Source organism: Mus musculus, chromosome 6 (assembly GCF_000001635.26).
Source record: "Mus musculus strain C57BL/6J chromosome 6, GRCm38.p6 C57BL/6J".
NCBI lineage: Eukaryota > Metazoa > Chordata > Mammalia > Rodentia > Muridae > Mus > Mus musculus.
In genome coordinates this window covers 66,467,221-66,475,408 of record NC_000072.6, presented here as the reverse complement: position 1 = coordinate 66,475,408, position 8,188 = coordinate 66,467,221, and the positions used below count along the sequence as shown (strand labels likewise).

General features: G+C 39.7%; 1 non-coding gene across 1 annotated transcript; it reads right to left on the bottom strand.

The window, feature by feature from the left end:
• Positions 1-5,282: 5,282 nt before the first annotated feature.
• LOC115490475 lies at positions 5,283-5,424 on the bottom strand. The gene has a single exon (XR_003956590.1). It is a non-coding gene; the product is annotated as a small nucleolar RNA SNORA48 (small nucleolar RNA).
• Positions 5,425-8,188: the final 2,764 nt, after the last annotated feature.

The window sequence follows — 8,188 nt, the reverse complement described above, 5'->3', positions numbered from 1 at the left end:
TTCTGAGCCCCATTTTTTAAGGGGGTTATTTGATTTTCTGAGGTCCACCTTCTTGAGTTCTTTATATATGTTGGATATTAGTCCCCTATCTGATTTAGGATAGGTAAAGATCCTTTCCCAGTCTGTTGGTGGTCTTTTTGTCTTATAGACAGTGTCTTTTGCCTTGCAGAAACTTTGGAGTTTCATTAGGTCCCATTTGTCAATTCTCGATCTTACAGCATAAGCCATTGCTGTTCTGTTCAGGAATTTTTCCCCTGTGCCCATATCTTCAAGGCTTTTCCCCACTTTCTCCTCTATAAGTTTCAGTGTCTCTGGTTTTATGTGAAGTTCCTTGATCCACTTAGATTTGACCTTAGTACAAGGAGATAAGTATGGATCGATTCGCATTCTTCTACATGATAACAACCAGTTGTGCCAGCACCAATTGTTGAAAATGCTGTCTTTCTTCCACTGGATGGTTTTGGCTCCCTTGTCGAAGATCAAGTGACCATAGGTGTGTGGGTTCATTTCTGGGTCTTCAATTCTATTCCATTGGTCCACTTGTCTGTCTCTATACCAGTACCATGCAGTTTTTATCACAATTGCTCTGTAGTAAAGCTTTAGGTCAGGCATGGTGATTCCACCAGAGGTTCTTTTATCCTTGAGAAGAGTTTTTGCTATCCTCGGTTTTTTGTTATTCCAGATGAATTTGCAAATTGCTCCTTCTAATTCGTTGAAGAATTGAGTTGGAATTTTAATGGGGATTGCATTGAATCTGTAGATTGCTTTTGGCAAGATAGCCATTTTTACAATGTTGGTCCTGCCAATCCATGAGCATGGGAGATCTTTCCATCTTCTGAGATCTTCTTTAATTTCTTTCTTCAGGGACTTGAAGTTTTTATCATACAGATCTTTCACTTCCTTCGTTAGAGTCACGCCGAGATATTTTATATTATTTGTGGCTATTGAGAAGGGTGTTGTTTCCCTAATTTCTTTCTCAGCCTGTTTATTCTTTGTGTAGAGAAAGGCCATTGACTTGTTTGAGTTAATTTTATATCCAGCTACTTCACCGAAGCTGTTTATCAGGTTTAGGGTTTTTTATGAAAGAACGTGTATGAGGTGATGAACGTTTTATAGAACAAAAACATGCTTTGTCTCAAAGGAAATGAAAATACAAGTGTAGCTTTTAGACTCAACCAATCTTATGCTCTCTTCTCTCAAGACCTACCCCTTAAAGAAAGGTTTATTTATTTTTATCTCCTGTGTATGAGTGCTTTCCCGGCAAGTGTACATATGCTCCACATGTGAGCCTGGTGCCCTTGGAAGCCAGAAGAGGGCACTGGATCCCATGGGACTAGAATTAAGGATGGTTATGAGCTACCATGTGGATGCTGGTCATCAAACCTGGATCCTCTGTAAGAGCAAATTCTTTTAACCACTGAACTGTCTTTTTAGACACTTCCGAATCCTTTTACATAAATGTATCTCAAGATACATCCTCAAATGCTAATTTCTCAGTAGGCAATTTTCCCAGTCTCTGATGATAAGAGTCTTGTTCTTGGTTACTGAAATATATTAATGTCAGAGTGGAGTTACATATGTGACCTTGCTCTACTGTCTCTGGTGCTTTCTGGATGCAAGAAAGTTTCCATTCTCTGTGTTTACAATAAAAAATATGCCTGCCATTTGACTCTTGCCATAAAATCAACAACCATCATCATTATTATGTGTGTGTACGTGTGTTTGTATGTGTATATGATATCTGTGAGTATGAGAAATGCTATTCATAGTGTAAGGAGGATAACAGAGGACAACTTTTGGGACTCTGTTCTGTGTTTCTACCTGCTCTGAGCTCAGGCTAAGTATTCTGTGAACTTCTAGGCAATCCTTCTGTCACTAACATCAGGCTTAAAAAATAATTTAATTACTTGGTGTGTGTGTGTGTGTGTGTGTGCATGTGTGTGTAAATTCAGGTATGTATAGTTCCTGAGGTGGCCAGAGGCATTGGATCCTTTGGAACTGGAGTTTTGAACAATTGTGAGCCCTGGTAAGTATGTGCTAGGAATCAAACTTGGATCCTCTGCAAGAGCAACAAGTGCGCTTGACTGCTGAGCCATCTCTGCAGCCCTATGTCTGGCTTTTCAATGTAGGTTCTGGGGATCAAAGTCAGGTTTTCAGGCATGTGCGTCACATGCTTTTCACCCACTGGCATCTTGCTATACTAAAGTCACCATCTGTCAACCCACTAAATTTTCCTACCTGTTTTACAAGGTGCTTACTTCTAAGAGTCCCACTTTCCAGTGATTTATGTTTATACACCCACATAGAGGTTGTGTGTCTGTGGGGAAAGGTTTAGTGCCTCGATTTATTCAGCTATGTACTAGCAATAATATTACCTATCCATATATGTAAAAATGGTTTTGCTTATCAGAATCCAGGATTGCCATATTAACTTTTCTCGTCACAAACTATGAAAGACAGCAAAATAGAAGACTTGTGAAAGTGATTCTTCGGTGTTTCACTATGAGAAAGTGAAACCTTAAGGTCCTTGAAAACCCACAATCACTTACATAAACCAATCTATTCAAAGTATGCATATGTAGCATGTGTATTTATGTAGCAGCAGAGTTTTGTTTATGTCTGTGTATACAATAGCCTTACCTTTTTTCATTATAGTAGAATGCAAATGTAAGAAATCACTCACAGGATTTTTTCAAGCATATTTGAGTCGATTTAAGGAAAGTAAATCATCAAAACTTGCTTAAATTACCAGCATTTATTTGATTTTGTTTATTTTTAATGATTTTTAAAATGATATTTGTCTGGCTAAAATTCAGGATATATTTTGGAATGTGCCCATCTGCAAATCACAAACTTCTGAAGTTTCCATCAATTTAGAATTATTCTTTTGTTTACAATATCACTAGAATAAAAGCCAAGAAATATTCATTGGAGAGAATTTACATGTCTGTGTATTTATATTTATCAGTGTCACTAGATGCTCGATATAGCTCAGGACATTTTATTAATCATTTCTTTTAAGCTGTTAATTTGAACACACCAAATGTTCTATTTATTCTCTACCATTATCTCAGTGTCTAGTGTAAAATGTATGTGTAAAGAGTAAGTATCAGATAGTCAAATATGGTAAGAGTAGGTCGGTAGGCTTTTGAATTAAGATCATTGTAAGTATCTGCCATAGATCAGTTTTATAGACACACAGGTGTCTCCACATGTATGGTGGTGCTCATTAGAGCATCGGAAGGCAGGCATGGTGGTGCACATCTGAAACCTCAGCACAGGAGGATCAGGAAGGACTTCAAGGTCATCCTGGGCTACACAGTGAGCTCAAGGCCAGCCTGGGCCACAGAAGGCTCCCTTGTCTCAGACAAAACAAACCAAAACAACATGTGACAGGAACTGAAAAGCACAAGCACGCTCCAAAGTGTCTTTACTTTGCAGGCCCCTGGGGATGCCAAGAGACAGGAACCTGGAACTGAGACTTGAGCTGCAGTTTACTATAAGGCAGAGTTCACTGTGGTACCTTCCAGATGCGCTGTGTCCAATGATCTCATGGAAAGCTAATCTACAGTATCTTCATGGAGAGATGTGGAAATCCTGTTTATGATTTATTTCAATGTATGCACACCTTCAGTGATCACTAGTCTGCTTTCTATGGTAGAATGCAGAGCAGGAAGCCACTCAAAGGAGAATGAAGAAAGAAAACCACAAAACTTGATTAAATGGCAAACCTTATTTATGTTCTTTTAAAACTTACCTTCACAATTTTTTCCTTTTTAAAAATTTTTATTGATTCTTTGTGATTTTAACATCTTTCTCTTCTCCTCCCCTTATATCTGCCTTCTGCTCTTGCAATCCTCCCAGTAAAGTCTCTCTCTCTCTCTCTCTCTCTCTCTCTCTCTCTCTCTCTCTCTCTCTCTCTCTCTTTCTCTCCCCCATCCCTTCCTCCACCCCCCCCCCTCTCTCTCACACACACAGCATACAAAAACATCTCATTGTGGAAACTGTAGTATGTCACAGTGTGTCCCAGTTTATTCCTCTGTCCACACATCTTCACTTGCAAATGTTCCAGGTCTCTGGCTTCTGTGAGACTATCAATATTGTATCCTGTTGCCATGTCTCCTCCAAGTTATCCCGTTGTTGCCCTGTGTCATGGAGATCACGCAGCTTTGGATAAACATGACTGGCCCTTTCATGTTTCCCAATCATTTGCAGATGATACAGGTTTTGGGGTGGATCAACTCAGAGCTCTGGATCTGGGCCTGGGTGGTAGCTGAGGTGGTCAGTGTGCTGGCTCTCCTTTCTCCCTACCACCAGGGTGAGCTCTCCAGCACTGCTCTGGCTAGGCAATCTGATACCACCATTGGCAGGAGGCCAATGTTCTCATGCCTCAGGGAGGCTCACCTTCACCAACAGCTCCATCTTCACTCCACTCTGCTGTCTAGTCAAGGTGTGGGGTTCACTTTCCCTAGTGCTGCAGCTGGCAAGGGGTGGGGCCAGCTCTCCTGCTCTCAACCTGAGGGCTGGCTTGCCAGTGCCATTGCCACCATCAGGGTATATATACTCCACTATGTTGCTCAGGCGAGGTGTACAGGACCAGTTCTCCAGAGTGCTGATGCCAGTGAGAGGTAGGGCCAGCTCTCCAGAGTGGGGGCAAGTTCTGAATATCCCCTGGACATGTCCCCACCCTCCAGGGTCATCTCAATGTTTTCTAGGGTTAATAGGAGCCACGGACATTGACACTGACCCTGCCACTGTGTAGCCATAGCCCTCCACGGAGGCTTTGGCTGTGACTTCACCATGGTCCCAGGTAGTGGAGCCGGTCACTCACAACAGGCTACTCCCCTCCACCCTGAGTCTTCTAGTTCCATTTTTCTTCATAATGCTCAAACTGCTCCACTTCTTTTTCTCTCCAATCTGTCAACCACATATTTGTACATAATGGTGTCCCCTGCTGTAGACTTACCACTGCGACTGGTGGGCCCCTGTGTGACAGGTGTGGTGGCAAGGAGGTATCCATGGCCCACCTGTGCTGTGTACAGAACAGCAGGTCTGTGGGTGGCATGGTGGTCCATAGGTCTCTGTCTGTCTTCCTCCTCCCTTGCTGTGCTGTGTGGTGGTAGGGAGGGCTCCATGTATCTATGGCCTGCCTGTGCTCTGGAGTGGAGGGCAGAACTGTGGCTGTTTATTCTTGCCCATACCTTGTGGCATGGCACAACCCAGGTCTATGTCTGTCTTCCTTGTTCTGTGCTGTGCTACCTGGATTTGACTTGATTCAATTTTTATGTGTCCAGGCATAAAACACCTTTGGCCACCAAGTCAAGCATCAAGCTAGGATGAACAAAGGACTGCCATCTGCTCTGCCCCTGACTGATATAAGAACACCGCCACCAACAAGGTGTCTTTCTGCCCAATATGGAGGGGGGGGGGTTGATATCCAAATTCTTTGATTAAATTTAAGTCTATTTTCCCATAAACCGACTTATATGTTATACAAATTATGTTTTCCACCTGATATCTTTTTTAGCTAAGACACTGCAAAGTAATTCCTGGTCTTAGACTAATTTTTTATTATTTTAAATACAATATGCATTACTTTCATATAACAATTTTTTTGATTTGTTTTTATTTTATATATGTGAATACATGTAGCTGTCTTCAGACACACCAGAAGGGGACATCGGATTCCATTACAGATGGTTGTGAGCCACCATGTGGTTACTGGGAATTGAACTCAGGACCTCTGGAAGAGCAGTCAGTGCTCTTAACCGCTGAGCCATCTCTCCAGCCCCTCATATAACAATTTTTGTCTTATTTTCTGTCTGTTGTTTTCTAATTTACTCTGTTATCAGTATTGGTATCTCAAACATTTCATACTCACAATCCTAATTGAATTTTTGTGACCTGGTGTTGATACCCTTCTTGGGGCTGAAGATATGGCTAAGTGATTAAGAATGCTTATAGCTCTGTAATAGACTCACAATAATCCTTAGTCCATTTACAGGGCTGGACACTCTCTTCCAGCCTCTATGGGCATCATGTACACACATGATACACATGCATGCATGCATATAGAACAATCATACACACAAACTTAAAAAATGTCTTAAAATTGCTAAAACAAAACAAAATCTCTTGGATTTCCTTACATAGCCTAGTAAGACGACTTCACATTTTTTCTACTCGTATGAAACATTATATGTTCTGGGCTTCAGTCTAAAGATGTGCTTATGAAATTGTAGTTTAATACTGCCAGTGTTCACTATTGAGTAAGTATTCCCCAGATCCTGGCATGCAGTTATTTTAATTTTGTTCAAAAATATGTGCATTTTGAAAGAATTGTAAGAATTCTAAACTGATGTGAAAAAGCCCATATTTCAGAGTATCTCTGCATCTATCCCGTGCAGAGGATTTCACATGTATCGATTTCAAGACTGACTTCTGCTACAGGAAGCAATAGAGGTGACTCCCTCAAGCTTCTATTTTAAGTGGACTATCCTTGTGTTTATTAGAAATTACAACAAAGCTATTAATTCATATACACCATTTTGTTTTACTGATTGAGACTAATTTAAGCCATCAATTTACCAACACTAATGATAAGTTCATTGGCTGTCAAATGTCAGCATGAATGAGAAATTGCCATATTGGAAGATCAATGGTAAAGTGGAACTGTCCCAATGTTTTCGCAAATCTTAACTGCTTTGCTGGATAGAATGTAGCAGGATTCTTCTGTCTGTTTCTGTACTTACTCTGCTGTCGATCATACATCACACTGCTTTTTAGAGAACTCCATTATCGACTTGTGAAACCTGTTCTGGGTTAGCAAATACCGCAGGAGAGACCATCTGCGGGCAGGACTCTGGAGCTCACATAGGAAGCCATCACATAGCAAACCAGCTGTTAATTTTCTTGTGCTTCAATATGCCTTATAAAAGAAAACAAGCAATAGCATTTATATTTCAGACTGTTTTGAGGGTTAAGTGACTCAATACATGGTTTATAATTACAATGTATTTAGCGTTAGAAATTATCAGTTTTGTAGCTAGAACAATATAGTCTTTTCTATCTTATATATCATTGATTTTCAATGTTTTTTTCCCCAGATCCAAATTTCTATTTGCTTATTTTAAGTGGGGGAAATAAAAGAAACATCTTTGATAACAATTAACTTTCAGGTGATGTTAGTCATTTGACAATCATTTTGCTATGTAATTGCAATTCATAATTATATCTGAATTACCTATTAGGACTTAAAAAGGTACTTTATAAAATTAAAGTTAATCCCAAACTTAATTTTAGTTTTCCCAGGCTGTCTTTAAAGTTGATGTATAAATGAACATGACTTTGATCTTCTGACCTTCCTTCTCCCATCTCCCAAATTCTGGGATTACAGGCATTGCACACTCTGTCTGTGTAGAACTGGGGAAGGAACCCAGTGTTCATTCATGCTTGGCAAGTAGTCTACCATCTCAGCTACATCCTGGGCCCCACAAACATTTTAATGGCCTATTAAATTTTATCTGTACATATACATCAATCTTCCTTTACATTATGGACTGTAACATATTTGCCTTTATATATAGTTTTGGTGGGTTAGGAGAACACAGGAAAGTCTAAATTTAATTAAATAATCAATAACTGTGTATTGTGTACAGTCCAGGAGAACACATGCATTGAGCTAACAGCAAAATAAGCAGGTAACTAAGAATGTGAGGAGATATAAAGTTAATTTTCATGTTGTATTTTACAATTTGAATATTGTCACTCCATTACTTGCCAGCATTTCAAAGGTATTGTTACTATACTGTGCTATCTATAACTAATCAAGAAGTGACAGTAAACACACACAGCTCATAGAAGAGCTTCAGTTGACGTGTGTGCTGCTGCAGCTCTGATACTAAATAGTAAGACTGTCTAAATACATTATCAGAACTTTTGCCTACTTTTTCTCAGTTAAAAAGATATCCAGTTGTCTAAAACCTCTCAAAAATAACTTTCACGTTGTTATTCTCAGAATGAACATTTAGAAATGTTTGCAAAATGTATGATTATTTTTCGATCTAATGAACTTATTTTTTTCAAAACTGGCGATGGAACTCTGTACCTTGTGTGTACCAAGCAGCACAGTACCACTGAGATGCACTCTTCCTAAGCTAGAATATATGGAAATAGAACTTTCAGTTCA